We start from the raw sequence: 18,270 nt of genomic DNA on the forward strand, positions 1-18,270 counted from the left end.
AAATTATATATTTTGAAATCTTTAAAAATATTAATATGTGATTAGCTTACATACACAATTTTTAATGTCAGCCTTCAAAGGTAACATATTATTTTTATTGTATAAAAAGTTATATAACTCTTCAGTTTTCACTGTTTTGTGATTTTCAGTGCCATTTTGATTATTTGGCATCATTTCTTCTTTTTCCAGAAAATATTTAAGGTTATTTCAGCCTACTTTCCTCCAAGTGGGTATTATGCATAGAGAAAAACAAAGCTCTGAAACTCATATTATATAGTTTTGTTTTACATTAGACCTTTGCTTTATAAATAATAGGTAAGTTTTAACACACTGGAGAACATTGCTATAAAGATTTCTATCGTAACATAAAGAAACCTTTAGAAAGTGAAGAGTAATTTCTCCTTCATATAATCTTGTTTATAAGCATGTATTTTTCAAAAACATGTTCACAAGTCTGCCAACTTGTGTCCTCTTTGAGGGCAGAGTTCTGCTCTTATTGCCCAATATTCCCTCATATTCTAATACTGTCTCCATAGCTCACATTGTGACTTCAAACAGCACTGACCTAAGAGGCAGTAATGGTTAAGAATTTTTAACCATTAAAAGTTGGTTCTGCTCTCTGTTGCTAATTTTCAAATCCCTAAATGAGATAATCTTGGTCTAACTCTTAGTATAGTGCCTGAGACTGCATAATAAATGCCAAATAGATTTTACTTTTCAGTATTGTGGGCTATTTTTTTTAACATCTTTATTGGAGTGTAATTGCTTTACAATTGTGTGTCAGTTTCTGCTTTATAACAAAGTGAATCAGCTATATGTATACATATATCCCCATATCTCCTCCCTCTTGCGTCTCCCTCCCACCCTCCCTATGCCACCCCTCTAGGTGGTCACAAAGCACCGAGCTGATCTCCCTGTGCTATGCGGCTGCTTCCCACTAGCTATCTATTTTACATTTGGTAGTGTACATATGTCCATGCCACTCTTTCACTTCGTCCCAGCTTACCCTTCCCCCTCCCTGTGTCCTCAAGTCCATTCTCTACGTCTGCGTCTTTATTCTTGTCCTGCCCCTAGGTTCTTCATAACTTTTTTTTTTTTAGATTCCATATATATGTGTTAGCATATGGTATTTGTTTTTCTCTTTCTGACTTATTTCACTCTGTATGACAGACTCTAGGTCCATCCACCTCACTACAAATAACTCAATTTTGTTTCTTTTTATGGCTGAGTAATATCCCATTGTATATATGTGCCACATCTTCTTTATCCATTCATCTGTTGATGGACACTTAGGGTGCTTCCATGTCCTGGGTATTGTAAATAGAGCTGCAATGAACATTGTGGTACATGACTCTTTATGAAGTATGGTTTTCTCAGGGTGTATGCCCAGTAGTGGGATTGCTGGGTTGTATGGTAGTTCTAGTTTTAGTTTTTTTAAGGAACCTCCACACTGTTCTCCGTAGTGGCTGTATCAATTTACATTCCCACCAACAGTGCATGAGGGTTCCGTTTTCTCCACACCCTCTCCAGCATTTATTGTTTGTAGGTTTTTTGATGATGGCCATTCTGACTGGTGTGAGGTGATACCTCACTGTAGTTTTGCTACAGTTGCTTCATTTGCAAATATTTTCTCCCATTCTGAGGGTTGTATTTTCATCTTGTTTATGGTTTCCTTTGCTGTGCAAAAGATTTGAAGTTTCATTAGGTCCCATTTGTTTATTTTTGTTTTTATTTCCATTTCTCTAGGAGGTGGGTCAAAAAGGATCTTGCTGTGATTTATGTCATAGAGTCTTCTGCCTATGTTTTCCTCTAAGAGTTTTATAGTATCTGGCCTTACATTTAGGTCTTTGATCCATTTGGAGTTTATTTTTGTGTATGGTGTTAGGGAGTGTTCTAATTTCATTCTTTTACATATAGCTGTCCAGTTTTCCCAGCACCACTTATTGAAGAGGCTGTCTTTTCTCCATTGTATATTCTTGCCTCCTTTATCAAAGATAAGGTGACCACATGTGCATGGGTTTATCTCTGGGCTTTCTATCCTGTTCCATTGATCTGTATTTCTGTTTTTATGCCAGTACCATACTGTCTTGATAACTGTAGCTTTGTAGTATAGTCTGAAGTCAGGGAGCCTGATTAGTGTCTTTTGCTATATATATTTTTTTTCTCCTAAATATGAACCCATTTTTCCTGAGGACTTTCACTTCGATTTTTCAAAGCAGAAATAAGCTACTTATTTAGGGATTATATATAAAATATCTTAAAGAGTTGGTAGGGGGAATAAAATATACTCTATTTTATAATAAATTTATATATAGTTATTATTTTACATTGCCTATATCACCTAATAGTCCAATGTCTCATTCACTCATAATGTTTAATGGGAACACATTTTAAAATAAGGTGTGCTACAGAGTCATAAATATAATTTATAGTTCTTTCCAAGGTTTTTTTTTTTTTTTTTTTTTTTTGTGGTACACGGGCCTCTCACTGCTGTGGCCTCTCCCGTTGCGGAGCACAGGCTCCAGACATGCAGGCTCAGAGGCCATGGCTCACGGGCCCAGCCGCTCCGCGGCATGTGGGATCCTCCCGGACCAGGGCACAAACCCACGTCCCCCGCATCGGCAGGTAGACTCTCAACCACTGCGCCACCAGGGAAGCCCCCCAAGGTACTTTTACTCTAAGATTTTCAATCATTCTACAAGTATAAAATGAGACCTTTTAATGAATGAGGAATTTGAGGCATCAACTAACAAAGTCTGACTTTTCTCCTGCCTATAAAAGATGGGTAAGAATAGCTGAATTATTGTTGCGAATCTACATTGCTCTATGTTCGACAGAGTCTTTGGAAATTGGTCTCAGCTACATCAAGACAGGTGTATAAAGAAGTCCAGGACTGTGAAATCCGTACTATGGACTCTGAACAATGGAATCCTCTAGTCCATTTCTGACCAACAGAAACAATGGCCATGTATGTGACTTTACATTTTCTGGTAGTCACATTAAAAAAGTTAAAGAAACAGGTGTAATTAATTTTAATAACATAGTTTATTTAACTCAAGGTATCAAAAATATTATCATTTTGATGTGGAATCAATATAAAAATATTAATGAGATACCTTACATTATTTTTTTTGTTCAAGGTCTTAGAAATTCTGTGTGTAAATTTACAATCAAGTACATGTCAATTGGGACTAGCCACATTTCAAGTGCTATATCTCCCCATGTGGCTCATGGCTACCATATTGGACAGCCCAGCTTTGGAGGTACCATAGCATGGCAGTGTGGCATAGAGAAAAGGCGAAAAAGACCAGCTTGGAATCCTCATATATGTCTGTTCCTTGCTCTGACATTTGATATTGAGATGACTGTGAACAATTGATTTAGTGTCTCTGGGTCTTAGGAGGCTGTGAGGAAGGTTAAATAATATATCATATCTGAAAGTGCTGTGTAAGATCATAAAGCACCAAGCATGTGTAAGGCATTATAGCCCCCTTTTATTGTAGATTTACTCTCATGACTTGCACAAGGCCACATTCCCAGTTGGTAGGAGAATCAAGGATAGAATCTAGGGCTTCTGACTTCTAGCCATCTGCTTCAACTATTGGCTGTTCCTAACTTGCTGGCTTAAAAATAAAACCCAAACGTTTTTGTTTTTAAAAAATGAGGAAGGAAGAGAGTGGCAGCAAGAAGTAAATTCCATATTAAATGGTTAGGGTCTTCTTGGCCACTGTCATAATGTTCTGCAGTAAAATTATACATACAGGATATTTATATACTTATATATCAGCATTACAACCATCAAGGATTGGACTTTATTGCTGTCATATAATACAAAACCCTACGTTCTTCAATGTTTCGAACAACTTCTAAATTGAAGTGTGGTTTCCCCACTCTATTTATCTCCAAAATATAGTACAACCACAAGAAAGCCCTTCCACACTGGGCTTGATTAATAAAACAGATATGGATCAATTCAGCAGGTTTTCCATGGATATTTTTGGTTACAGATGTAGCTCATTAATCCACATGTGTGAGACACCATCTCTCTAGTGTGACTCCAAGAGACACATTAATCTCTGAACAGAAAGTGGAAATAATTCAGTTCAGTTCAGAATATTATTTAGTGCTTACTGTGTGTAAGACACATCAGGTATTTTAAGGAGCAAATGGAGCTTGTTTCTCTGATAAATGTCACTTAGAAATATGTTATTCAACTTGAGGAAAATATGGAATCTACCAAACTGTCTATGATATATGATTCAGGAATCTATATTTTCAGAAGGTATAAAGATGATCAGAAAGGAAATTCCAGATTATCCAAAAAATAATTTAAAAACTTACATTCTTTACTTTTGGAGGGCATACAGAGGATTACTTATTATGATCTATTTCCCTAAATGTAAGTCTGTCATAGTTTTCATATTTAAATTTTGGGGTTATTTTCTACATTTGTTTCAAATGAATTTCTTCCTAGAACTTAAAAACCACATGAAATATTTAGTTTTATACTATGTGAAATTAAGCATATGCCAAGTTCATTTTCACTGAGAAGACATGCATTCAAGTTCTTTGTTCCCTTTCAGTCAAAATTCCTCCTTAAAAATGACTTTCATCTGGTTATTTTTTACTAGAAAACTATCAGAATATAAGCTTCAGTTCTGCCTGAATTGACTATGTTAAATAAATATAATTTTTATTTTCACTTGCGGAATCATTGCTGTTGACCATTGAATGAAATCGTTTATTGAACAACCTTTACATTTCCTTGCTTTTGCACCCTAGTTTAAAAATAAAGTTTAATTTTTTAAAAGTTCAATAAAATGTATTTTTGATATTTCCATCATAACTTTAAAAGCAGTTCCTTTCCTCTGCCCTATAATAACCACCTTCTGCATTTTTATGATTTACTTTAACATTATTATTGTAATTTTTTACTGGGTGAGTCCATCAGTGCCCTTGGCAGCAAGATTTTGTTACAAGAAATCCAGAAGCAGCTGAGCTTTAGTTGGCTGCAACAGTTATACAGTTTCTCTGGATTGAGTTCAGAACCTTACCCTGACATTATGAATGTAACACACGTCAGGCGTCCTCCTTCAGCTTCTCCAAAATATGTGATTGGCTTGAGTTCTATAACCTGTTGCTTAAATGAGCATATATTTTTTAATTCAGTGGTTTTGCATTATAAATATTTCATTTGGCTAACATCTGGCCTTGATAGAGTTAGTGATGCCCGTAGTAAAATGTGATACATTAGGAAAATGAATAATGTATTTGCATTTCTCCAGGAACTCTGAATGGATTCATTCTAGACAGGATGTGGTCATGTGCATTAACTATAGGGCTAGATACTGTGTTTTTCTTTTTGTTCAAGTGCACCTCCAGCAAGAACACAAAAATCTGAGGAATCTTAACTATTCATTCTTTCAATTACTAAATAAAATTAAGTAGACTATAAAAAGCCATTGTACTATTAAATATTAGGAAACATTGAGTTGTGTGTCCAGAAGTCACACTTAAGACCAGGCAAGGGTAATATGCATAAGATGGCTGTGGATACTATGAGATAATGTCTACTCGTCAGAAATGTATGATATTTTTTTCTGTTGAAGTTCAAAAGTTAATGATGTACTTTACATTTTAATTGCTTCTACTGAGAGATCTGTTAAGGAATAAAAGAAATTCTGTCATGCTGTTACTATTTTTCACTGTTGATATATTCAATATTGTATATAAATGAAACCATATACATTATATCATGCTCTGTTTCACACATCCTAGATTGTCTTTAGGAAAATTTAGTACATGGCACTTCAGTCATCTGAAAGGAATCATTTCTTTTTTAACATCTTTATTGGAGTATAATTGCTTTACAATGGTGTGTTAGTTTCTGCTTTATAACAAAGTGAATCAGCTATATGTATACATATATCCCCATATCTCCTCCCTCTTGGTGTCCCCCTCCCACCCTCCCTATCCCACTGCTCTAGGTGGTCACAAAGCACCGAGCTGATCTCCCTGCACTGTGTGGCTGCTTCCCACTAGCTATCTGTTTTACATTTGGTAGTATAGGAATCATTTCTTCATTACAACTCATAAAACTGTAAAGTATCAGCCAGAAAAAAAATTGGGCCAATTAAGAGAAATTTGATAATGGTAGAAAAGCACATACAGACATGACTGAGAGATGATAAGATTATTTTAATTTTCCCATTTGCACTGGAATTATTTATTTTACAAATCTCCAGATCTTTTATTACTTAAAACCCTCTGCTGAATCATGAAAAGAAGCTTAAGTTAGCAATTTTCCTTTGCAAAATCTAGCTTCTAGCATCTGGTGAACACTTGGATATCTAGTCAGGTCCTATGGCAATGATTATTTGAAGACTCTATTCAACATGCCTGGGCTTAAAAATCAGCTCGAATCACACTCTGCACATGTATTTTACTCTCAGGGATTTAAAAACCTGGCATTAGTAGCGATGGTCTCAAGGCTTTTGCAGTGGAGATGAAGGTGGGAGATAGGACCTGCAGGCAGGCCGGGTACCCCAGGGTCTGCCAACAGCCCCTGTCTCCCGAACAGCGACAGTGAGTTCCGCCACCGCAGCTGCCGCGCCTGTGGACCACCGGCCCCCAGGCCACCGCGCCCTCCATGGCTTCTCACACTTACATATAGACTCGGCCCGCCTGCGGAATCGAGGACTACCGTCCTTGCTTGTGCCTTCCTGTGGCACGTCTGGGGCTGGTTTCTGTCTCTTCACCCGACGCTACTCCACTTCCGGAACAGCTTCTGAAGTAGAAAAAAAAGAGGATACTTTTACTCAATTGGAAAGACAACAAGAAGCTGGATTTCTGATCAAAGTGTATTGTTTTGGGATCATAGGAGAAATTACATTCCAGCAATGTATAAAGACACACTTCAATAAAAGATGCTGTTATTGACCGAAATGTAAGTGCACATTTAGTTGATATTAGAGGTCTTTGTATGCTGATTAGGAGAGAGAATAATTTTTTGTATTTCTGTGTATGCAAATATGCACTTATTTATTTTTACACATATATATAGCTTTTGTCCAAATAAACCTTTTTTTTTAGTATACAGTTATTGCTTTTCATGGTTATATTATGTGCTAGGTTCCCATTAATTTAATTTCCATTAATACAGGTTACAGATAATTTAGAAAGGATGTGGGCAGTTGCTACAGAGGAAGGAAATTTATAAGGAAGTAATACCTCAGGGAGAAAAGTTAGGTTTATTTAAGAGGAGTGATCTCTGCCATCAACACATTTCCATCCAATTTGCATACAGTAGTATTCGAGTTAGAAATTATTCTCTATTATGTATCAAATCAGGTCTGGTAGAGCTTTAATTCAGCAATACTTTCAGGTTTTCGTCTGAGCTTTTGATGTAATTTAGTTGAGTATGCTTTATAAACCATGTGTAATTTAGACTTTTTACGAGTCATATGGGACTTCTCCCCATTTAAACTGAATTTCAGAAATTTAACTCTGTGTTTTGCATAGTAGATAGTCTCTATTTTGTTTTGGTATATTTCACAGAGACTTGTTTAGGAAATATTATTTATATTTGTTGTTCAAAAAAGATTTAAACAGGGAAGCTTTAGACACTTAGATAAATAAAAAGATTTGAAAGCCAGGATTGGTCGATTAGGAAATAAGTGCAGAATTGGGTATCTAATTTAGAATTTCTGCAATGTGATATAAGTGATGTATTCTAGAACAGTACTATTCAGTAAAACTTTCTGTGATAAAGGAAATGTTCTCGTTTTGCACTGTTCAATATGGTAGCCACTAGCCACAAATGGCTATTTAAGCACTTCAAATGTGGCTAGTACATTTGAGCAATTGGATTTTTAGTTTTATTTAATTTTAATTAATTTGGATTTAAATATCCACTTGTGGGTAATGGCTACTATATTGGAGAGTATAGTTCTGGACTTTACCTGTATTCTGTGTTCAACACAAAATGAAGAACTACTTGAATGGTTCTAGCTGCTGAATGTCTATAAAACACGAGTGTACGCAAAACACAAGGCCCAACCTCTGACGTGTACTCGGGCCTGACGGGTGGACCCAGCAGCATTCTGAACTTTGGCTCAACTTGTGGATATTCAGACATAAATAAAGTTTGGGCTAACCATAGGTGATTTGAGAACCTTTTGTCTCTGGAAAGCCATGGAATCTCAAATGATCTCTCATAATAAAGTTCAGATGGTAAATGGACTCAAGGGCTTGACTTTTCCAGTCCATTGCTTGTGTGGTATGAATAGCAAGTAGTGGAAACAGATATGGAGGAGATGCTCCACACACATAGCTGCCTCCATGAAAAAGAAACTCTCCAGATTCAGACTAGATCACAGGAACAGGCTGGTAAATACTTTTGTGCCTCTACCCAAATCATTCCTCAATATTCATTGAGCACTTTTGTGCCTCTACCCAAATCATTCCTCAATATTCATTGAGCACTACTATGTGCAAGGCACAATGCTTAGTGCTGCAGGTAAAATGTTGAAAAAAACCAAAAAAGATATGACCCCCGCCCTCATGGTGATTAACTGCATTAGACAATAAGATTTTTTCCAATGTTTTCTTCCTCCAATTTTTTTTTTCTGGATATGGTGAAAATAAAATAGGAGAAAGATACACATGATAAATAGAAACACTGAAGATCACGATTATGTGTGTGTCATACATCTTATTCAATTTAGTTCTTTCTGCACAGCTTTCACAGTTCCATAATCAGAAGACAAAACCAGTTTTTGAAATGCACTATTGGAAACAGAGAAAATAACTGAAAAGATCTCAACTTAAATTTTTAGAGCGTGAGATGAGCATCATCATTTAGCATTTATTGAGTTTTTACAATATATGTTTACAAGGAGTTCTTTCCTCTCTATTAGCCAGAAGAATGTCCTTTAAAATAATTACTAATTAAATACTGTTATAGGAGGACACCTTTTTGCTTTGTCATTCAGAACACTGTAAGAAAGAGTGCTACAATCACATTTATGAAATGAATCAAATTTTTCAATATTTGAGCACCATCGCAACACCTGATGGGAACTACCAGCTACACAGACCAAATGTAGCTCATTGCATTTCAGTTCATTTTGGAAGAATGAACCAGAAATGTGGCAAAGTATGAAGCAAGAACTATTTAGTCACACTTCTTTTTTTTCCCCTCCACACAGCAACTATATAATTAAATGTATGGCTAACCTGAATTTTTAGATGAGTTTTCCAATGTATCACTGATGGAAATTTAAAGAGGAAAAGGATTAAGAATTATATTAAATGAATGCAGCCAGAATACATAGTACTTAAAGCATCTAAAGACCGTAAAGTCATTTCTCCCAATATAGTAACTGATAATGTCCTTGATTTTGTAGACACACACTTTGAAAATAATTTTAAAAAATGAATTACAAAGCAATGGAAGAAATCACAAAGAAGAAGAAAGAGATTAATGTAAGTACTTAAAAACCGGTTGCTTACTAAAAACATAAACAACTTAAAAGGTGAAGTGGAATTTGTTTTATTCTTTGAAATGTTTTGTACCCTATGGAAGTTTGAAAACATGGTCACAAATTCTTTGGCCCTCCTCTGTGTTCCCTCCCATTGAATCTGGAAGGGCTCGTGACTGCTTTGACCCATAGAGCACAGCGGGAGGTGACACTATGTAACTTCTGAGTCTGGGTCATAAAAGGCCAGGAAGTTGCTGCCTTGTTTCTGGAATAGTGACTTTTGTAATTCTGAGCCTCCAGTTAAGAAGTCTGAGTACCCTGAGGCCACCGTGCAGAAGCAGCCACATTTAGGTGCTTCAGCTGGCAATTCCAGCCGAGCTCAGCCTTCCTTCTATCCCAGCCATGGCGCTAAGCATACAAGTAAAGCCATTTGAGGCCCTTCAGGTCAGCCAATCTACCAGGTGAATAAGCCAGGAGAGAGAAAAAGCTCCCAGCTGAGACCCATAAAATTGTGAGATACAATAAAATGTTGGCTGTTTTAAAGCCACTACATTTTGATGTGGCTTGTTATGCAGCAACAGAAAACTGGAGCATACCTGCTTGTACGTGTGATATTTTTACAATAAAAATTTAAAAATTGAATGTAAAAGTCACTCTGGGAATTTGTCTGCAAAAATTGACAAAGACAGTCTTAATACCCTTCCTAGAGAAAGAGCTCTTACAGATCACCAAGAAAAAATTACTAACACCATATTAAAGAATGAGCACTTATATGAACATAAAATTCACAAAAGAAAAAAAGGCTAAAAACCATGTAAAAAATGTTCAACCTCATTAGTAAGTAAAGGAAATGTGAATTAAACAATTGAATTAAAATTTTGGTTATCAAATTGGCAAAGATAAAGAAAAATAATATTAAATGTTGGTTTGGGTAAAGTGGGAGTATACATTGCACAAACTTTCTGGAAAATAAATTAATATTACATGTCCAGAGTTTAATACAATAAAGTTGGTCATTCACTTAGGACCTGTTTTCACCCAGGGACAAGAAAAAAACAGAAACTTCTATCTCACCCTTTAAACTGGGACATTCCAACCTATACAATTAGCTGCAACATGTCTCAGCTCAAAACAGGCCTTAGCTTCTGCTAAGTTTGAAATATGGAAAACATATAATGCAGCTCTTCTCTTTTAGTGCAAGCTTTTGGCAAGACTCTTGCAGAAGATTTCTAATTGAGAGGCAGAAACATCTGCTGTGAGGAAGGCAGCTATTGAAGGAATTCCCGGAGCAGGAGACTGAGTTTGCAGAGCTCAGTGCCATCAGTTTCCTCTTCTACTGATATCTTCTTCCTTCAGAGTAAACTCAGAGATAAGGAAGGCAGGGTCTTCCTCCTTCAATAAACTCGGGTTCAGATCTTGGCTCTGCTTCATCCGGTGAAAGTCCTTCAGGATACCCATCATGTCTGCAAAGCTGCTGGCCTGGGACAGAGAGACACAGTAGCTTTGTGTTCTGGTTTGCAAATATCAGGGCTGGCAGAACAAATCAGGAGGACTGATGGAAGCTCAGGGAGTCTACCTGGGTCTCCTCGGCGATGTCACTAACGGCGAAGGAAGTTGTAGAGTGGAATGAAGATCCAAAACAAGGTAAGCGGGGAGAGACCTTTGAACTTTCTGGAGGTAAGAAATCTGTTGTTAATGAAGCCGAAACTGCATCAGACGCCACGATTTTAGCCATCTAGCTGCGCAGGTGGCGCAGCTCATCCTGCAGCTCCGTAGGCGGCTTAGGGCCGGCAGGGCTTCTTCGAGGCCAGGAGCCTCTTCTCCGTCTCCTGCAGGCTGGGCCCTGAGGCATTGCGCTGCATGACAATCAGAGGGCTGGGCTTCCGGGGGCTCCTCTGGGGCCATGTATGCTCCTGACCCCGGCAGAAGGCTCTGCTTCATCTATAGCATCCAGGCGATGTGAGCCAGGGTAGGGACTCGGGGCACAGCCCTCAGACCCAGGTCAGAGATGTTGGGCAGCACCTCCAAGGATTCTGAGGGACATGGCTTCAGACACAGGTTGGTACCCATCCTTCTCATTACACTTCGAACAGCTCCCTGCGGCTTGTTTTGCCAGACTGAGACGGTCACATTGGCTTCCATTCCCCACGTTTCAACTGGCTCCTGCACTTGAAGGACAAGGCAACCACAGGGCAGCTCTGGGGGCTCGGGTAGGCTGGAGGCTGACTCTTTCACCTCAGGCCGTCTCAAGGAACACCAGGCTTCTCCTCCTCAGAGTCCCGCTCTGGTCTCACTCCCCTCACGGCCCCTCCTACCACAGCGGCGCCTAGACTCAACCGCCCTCACTTCCCCTCCACATTTCCTTATTAACAACTCTTCCATGGTTCCAGTTGCATTAAAAATGTACCTACTGTTGCTCCACTCTCCTCACGGCAGATGCAGTAAACTTTGAAAGACTTAAGTCAGATCATGCCATTTACCCACTTAACAGCCCCGCTCTCACATCCAATAGCGCCCCATAGCACTTAGATCAGACCTAAATTTCTTTCCCGGCTTCCAGGCCCCGTATGATTCTTACTTTGCCTACCTCCCGATTTAGCCCCCTCTCCCCCTTGCCCTTTATTCTCCAGCCACACTGGCCTTCTCCTTATGGGAAACATCGTGCTCATCCCCGCTTTCAGGCCTCTGCTCTTCCCGTGCCTGGAATGCTCTTCACTATTTAAATCTCAACTTACATGTCACTTCCTCAGAGAGGTTTTTCTTGACCGTCTGATCTAAAGTCAGCCACTCATTTTCATGTATCTCTAATCTAATTCTCTTTCATCGCACAGTAGCCCTTATACGTTCCCTACTTAATCATACCTTTTATTCATTCATACATTCATTCAACACCAACCCTTCCTATCTCCCCACTCCTCCTCGAGAGCAGGGAACTTGTTTGTTTTGTTCACTGTAACATCCCTTGCAATTGGAACAAGGATGGGCACGTGGTAGTTGATCCATAAATATTTGCTGGATGCCTTGCAAATACTTTTGTACTTTTGAAACAAAACCAGACATTGTAAGTTTTGTGGACATTTTTCAAAGCTTTGATGGTTCTGATTAAAGTACATTGCTTCAATTTCAAAAAAAGAAAATCCCACAAACAAAATCACAACAACGTAAGATTATTTCAGTAGTGTGATGAGAGCTCCCCTGTCAAATCAGATGCTTTCAAAACTAGACCACCAGTCAACAGGCTCTTTGCTTTGAATTGAAGAATGTGCACCTCCCACCAATATGTTTCGTGTTGCTGAACATGTGATTTATTTACTGGGTAAGGAGCAAACCTTAGTGAAAGACTCCCCTTTCAGCTCTGAAAGTGCTGAAAACAGGGTTTCATCTTTTGAGGCTGGTTTAAAACAAACCTCTGGAATGGGGAGATGTCTTAATTGCCCCACTGAGTAGATGAGAGTTAAAGGTGTTCCTCTTGGTGTCATTCACTCTGGAACTGCAGGAACCTTAGTGGCTGGGTCTCAGTGGCCAACTATGACCACAAGATTCTGCAGTAATGAGACCTGTTTCTATAAAATTCATGAGAAAAATCTGAATTGCTATTTATAGATATACCACACCATTTCAGAAATGATATAACATTCAGACACTCAGGCTCAAGTTTTGATATGTTCCAACATAGCCTATCCCCACCAGTTGTGAACTTCCTCCACAGCCAGGCAGGCCGCATTCTTATGATTCTTGAAGGGATGGGAAATACACATTTATTAAACACATCCTTTGGGCCAGTCTCTTTGCTAATTGTGTTAACTGTACGGTCTCGTTTAATCCTTAAAACTGCAACAAGTGACTAAAGGTCATCAGAAGACAGATCCTATTCTCTCACACAATATTAAAGAAGATTGGTCAATTAGGAATCGGCAAAACAAAGGAACTGTTTATTTTTATCCCACTGACATTATCCCAGGGTTTAGTTTCAGGTTTTTCAAAGGACACTGTATTTTACTGAACTGATTCATGGCAGTTGTCTGGAGCATGGAAAATGTTCATTGATTTAACAATGTTATTAAATTGGGCACAAGATTTCCACAGGAACGTGCATTTGAGTTGTTTAGAAATGCCAGGGCTTTAGAAGGACAGTTAGGTGAGGTACCTTGAGGTTCCTGGAAGCTATTCTTACAGTCCCATGGAGTGGTGCATCTGATTTGGTTTCATTAATAATGTTTGGAGAGCCGGAGCAAGGGGTGGGCGGGCCATTTCCTTTTCTCCACCCATCCGAAGGAACGCCTTCATCCTTCAGCTGATTTTTATAAAAACTTAAGGTTGTATGTCTCAGATAAAACTAGGATTGTGAAATTCCATATCTACTGAAACAGGGTTAATTCTGAATTAATGACTAAATCCTGATAAACTAGGAGAGAGGAAAAAAATCTCCTAAGGTTGTACTAAGCCACTACTGAGGGTCTGGATTGTGGATAACTGGCCTACTTTCAAGTACATTGCAGTTAGAGAGACACTCATTTTCCTTTATTTTTTAATTTATTTTTAAAAATTTTTGGCTGTGTTGGGTCTTCGTTGCTGTGTGTGGGCTTTTCTCTAGTTGCGGTGAGCGGGGGCTACTCTTCGTTGTGGTGCGCAGGCTTCTCATTGCGGTGGCTTCTCTTGTTGTGGAGCACCGGCTCTAAGCATGCGGGCTTCAGTAGTTGTAGCATGTGGGCTCAGTAGTTGTGGCTCACGGGCTCTAGAGCGCAGGCTCAGCAGTTGTGGCACACGGGCTTAGCTGTGCCACGGCATGTGGGATCTTCCTGGACCAGGGCTCAAACCCGTGTCCCCTGCATTGGCAAGCAGATTCTTAACCACTGCGCCACTGGGGAAGCCCTCATTTTCCTTTATTTTTAAGACCCATATTATGGTTACACAGTTCAAAGAAGCCAAGTATAAATGAACTGGTAGAAGAAAGGATTGAAAAGATCTAAAGATCTAAAGTATATCTGAAATTCCTACCGTTTGGAATAAGGAAGGATGAAGTGAGAAATTAATTAACACTTCAATATGCAAATAAATTTGAGAGATAGTGACTTTAGTTTAGAAAACTGGAGAGCAGAAGCTTCAATGGTTGGAATCTAAAATTAGGTCTTCATAATGCAAGTTAAGAAGAGATAATTGAGAGGAAGAAGTCAATGAGATTTTCATTCTAGGTACATCCTCCTGACACTTTTCCCATTGCTAGAAATATATCAAACGTTTCCTAGAAGTTCCTCATCCTTGCTGAGAAATTGTAGCCCTTTTCAAATGAAACTGTTAGATAACTTTCAGACAGGATAAAATAGTAAGAATATAATGGTGATTCAAGGTGTGGTCAGAGATCTTCTAAACAACAGAGTTCAGGAAAAAGACTAAGGCTATGCTTTTATATATATTCAAGGAGAATCTTATATGGAGTCTCTTTTCAGTTATCCAGATATTTTGCATTATACAGCAATGTTTAAACTGAACCAACAAGTGCAAAGTAAGTGAATTCCTTTGTTTGGACTGACTATATTTTGACATCCTTGCATTCAATCACCTTAGCATTTGCATTATGATCCATTAGTATATTCATCCATATAATTAAATAATTGAGTAGTTGATTAATTAGACACTATACCTCATCTAAGATGACCTGTGAAGCAATTTGTTCTGGGCAAGTTTAAGAAAAATGCTTTGGGTGAGTAAAATTTGATTTGGTTTCACCTCCAGTTAAAAATGGATTTATTCTTATTGAAGACTAATTGATGATACTGATTCAGTAACAGCTAACTAATTAAAATGATGCCCCCAAATAATCATTTTATGTACCTTTGAAATAAGTGTGAAAAACTTCAAATGTATCTTAGTAGTCACTTGTCTGTGGAATAACTTTGATGCAGAACATGGTAGAAGGAAGCAGGAAGGAGAAAAATTGTGCTGTGTGTGTTTGGGATATGGTCAATGTTCTGAATACTCCAGAATCTTCACAGAGAAAGACTGCAGCCAGACTCTTGGGATATCAGAACATGGTTGAGCTCCATTTTTGATGGGAAAATATTGACTTCAATGTTTTTGATGATAGTTGGGGTTTTTTTTGCGCTTGAATGTGATGGTTCCTCTTACCCCCATAACAATCAAACATATTTTCTATAATCCAAGGTCAAGTTGGATTTCCAGGGAGAGCCTTCACAAAAAAAATTGCCCTAAATTAAGCCATAACCCAGTAGCAATAGTAATAGTTATTACTTATTGAGGATGTCTTACTTGACAAGTTCTGTGCTAAATATATTTACATATATATTATTTAATCCTTACCATGATTCTACAATAAAGCAATCTGCTTATATTTAAGATCCTTTGATAAAATTTTAAATTAACTCATACACACATGTATATACATTTTGAAGATAGAGCTTATGTTTTGCTCCCCTTTCTCTCCTCAGCACACAATGAATGGCTCATAATTGGTACCTAGAAAATATTTGTTGAATTAAATGAAATGTCACTTTCTGTGCTTTTCCTGAGGGAGGGGTTTTTATCGATCATTTTGTCCTTTGATGTAACTCTGAAGACACTCAGGGATGAAAAGGTACTGGAAATTTTTAACCCAGCTAAGAAACGTGGATCGACTTGTCTCTGTCCTCTTGGGTCACTGAGGAAGGCTGGCATAAAGTAAGGTTGAAGGAGGATTGTGGAGGGATTGGTGGGAAGGGAAAAATATTAATTCTGGTGAAAATATCTGGATTGTAAACATAAAGAAATAAGAAAGTTGAGAGACTGTGAACTTGATAGTTTTCTGTGGAGTGTCTGAAATCTGACAGATGATGCTCTGAAGTGAGAGCACCTGCAAGACTGGGCTTATACACAAGAGAAAGGAGGGTCATGGTGGTGGGCAAACTCCCAAATGAATGCAGTCTTGCTTTCTGTGCATTTCAGATCCTGGTTTATTAGATTTTCCAGTTGCTGGTCAGACCCTTCTCCATACTGCTTTGTTCCTGATGGTCCCTGACAGTTCTTATGGCTTTGGTGTGCTGCATATAGGAGGATCATGGGATGACAGAGTCTAAGAACTGAGTCTTAGTTTTCTACCTCCAGCTTTGATTAATCCGTGGAGTCTATTGATTGAGCATCCAGTCATTCCAGGAACCATCACTGTCAAGCACAGTGTGCACATGTGGTGTCATGCAAAGCAAACTAAACAGACTCCATGCCTCGCCTCCAGGAGCTCACAACAAAAACCAGACAATAGATGGGGTGAACACAATGGGGCAAACAGACACACAGCTGTATAAACAAAGAAGTACAACAAATTAGAGAATTTTGGTATGAACTGTGAGTGCAAGTGCTCTGTCTGTGCACTGGAAATGAGGGGAAATTCTGCAAGCTGCAGAGAACTTGCTGGAGTCTGTGTGAGGGTAAGGAGCAAGCAGGTGATGGCATTGGTGGAATCATCCTCCTTCTTTCAATTAGGAGGGAAACAAAGGTATTACTCTGAAGGGGCATGTATTGCTACTTAAGTCTAGATTCTTCTAAGAGATTTGGTTATAACCAGCCTAAAGAAGGAAAGTAAAAAGTATTAAGCAGGGCATAGCCTGCCAGAGAGATTTCATAAGCCTTCTTTCCACTGGAAACCAGGCTAAAAAGAAAATAAAAACCAGAGTGTATTATAATTGTACATTCCATTCATAACCAGCTAGCATATGCCAATTGATTTTCCAAGGAAATGATTACTTTGGGTGAGATTTTTTTTTTAATAAGGGGCAACACTTTTCGCCATTGTCTAGCACTTGCTGTCTTTGACATCTTGAACATTGTCAGGAATTAATCTAGATTTACAGAATTCAGCTGAAAGCTAATTCCCGGCAGGTCTCTACCTCAACCATCCTAGGCTGATAGGTATCTCTCTTCTATTAAATATATCCAGATAGGGAATTTAAAAACCTCCCCAGGAATCTTTTCCAGGGTTTATAAAACCTTCACTGCCAGTAAGATCTTTCGATCTAACTTAAATTCCTTTGGTTGTAATTTAAATTCATTTCCTCTTCTTTCCTCATTAGAGAGGAGAGCACTGCCCCCAATAGCCGTTCTTGTGAATACAGCTGTTAAACACACACCTCAGGCTTATTTCTTTCCTGGACACAAAGGATTTTTCAGATGTCATCTATTTATACTTTTTTTTTTCCCTTTGACTTCTGACTTTTTCTCAAGGTAAGATAGTCTTCTTAGATCCCTTAAAATTGTGAATTTCCATAATTGATTTCATGAGGTTCATTCTACAAATATTGACATGTCAAGATGTCCCATTTCTCTAGTTCCAATCAGGTCTTATTTATTAGGTCATAAAAATATAAAAGAAATTAGAATTTATATTTCATGTTTTCTTGGAATGGGTGAGATGATAGTCTCAGTCTATTAATGGCCACTTCCTAGCTCTTAATCCCTTGGGAAAGAATTTACCTCTAGATATTGCAATGGGTGAGGGGGAATGTCTTGTTTTTCACAACTATAAAGTGAGAAGATAGACAAAATATTTTTAAGGTTTTACGTACCTTTAATGTTCAGCAATTCCATGGCTAAGTTCTAAGTATTCTTTGGCCCAAAAGAGCAGCTATTTTCCCTTAACAACCACTATTCTTACAATAGTGGCAATCCTATGTGTGTCACTGTGTGTCATCCTATGACTGATTTCTAAAGCAAGAATCTCTAAACTCTATTTAACATTTTTCTTTACTGAGGTATTCGTATTTTAATATAAGTCCTCTTGGGTACCTACTTCTGCTTATAT

At 38.2% G+C, this 18,270-nt stretch overlaps 1 protein-coding gene and 1 pseudogene across 3 annotated transcripts in view; both read right to left on the minus strand.

The window, feature by feature from the left end:
• COL8A1 (collagen type VIII alpha 1 chain) overlaps positions 1–18,270 on the minus strand; it is a 155,531-nt gene that overhangs the window by 49,166 nt on the left and 88,095 nt on the right. For all 3 annotated transcript variants that reach the window (XM_060150701.1, XM_060150700.1, XM_060150702.1), the window contains one exon: positions 6,668–6,787. The gene's annotated coding sequence lies outside the window, so the exon portion shown is untranslated. The remainder of the gene's footprint in view (positions 1–6,667; positions 6,788–18,270) is intronic.
• Positions 10,803–11,624, minus strand: LOC132520638 (mitochondrial fission regulator 1-like; annotated as a pseudogene).

The sequence above is a fragment of the Lagenorhynchus albirostris genome, chromosome 5 (assembly GCF_949774975.1).
Source record: "Lagenorhynchus albirostris chromosome 5, mLagAlb1.1, whole genome shotgun sequence".
NCBI classification, from domain to species: Eukaryota; Metazoa; Chordata; class Mammalia; order Artiodactyla; family Delphinidae; genus Lagenorhynchus; species Lagenorhynchus albirostris.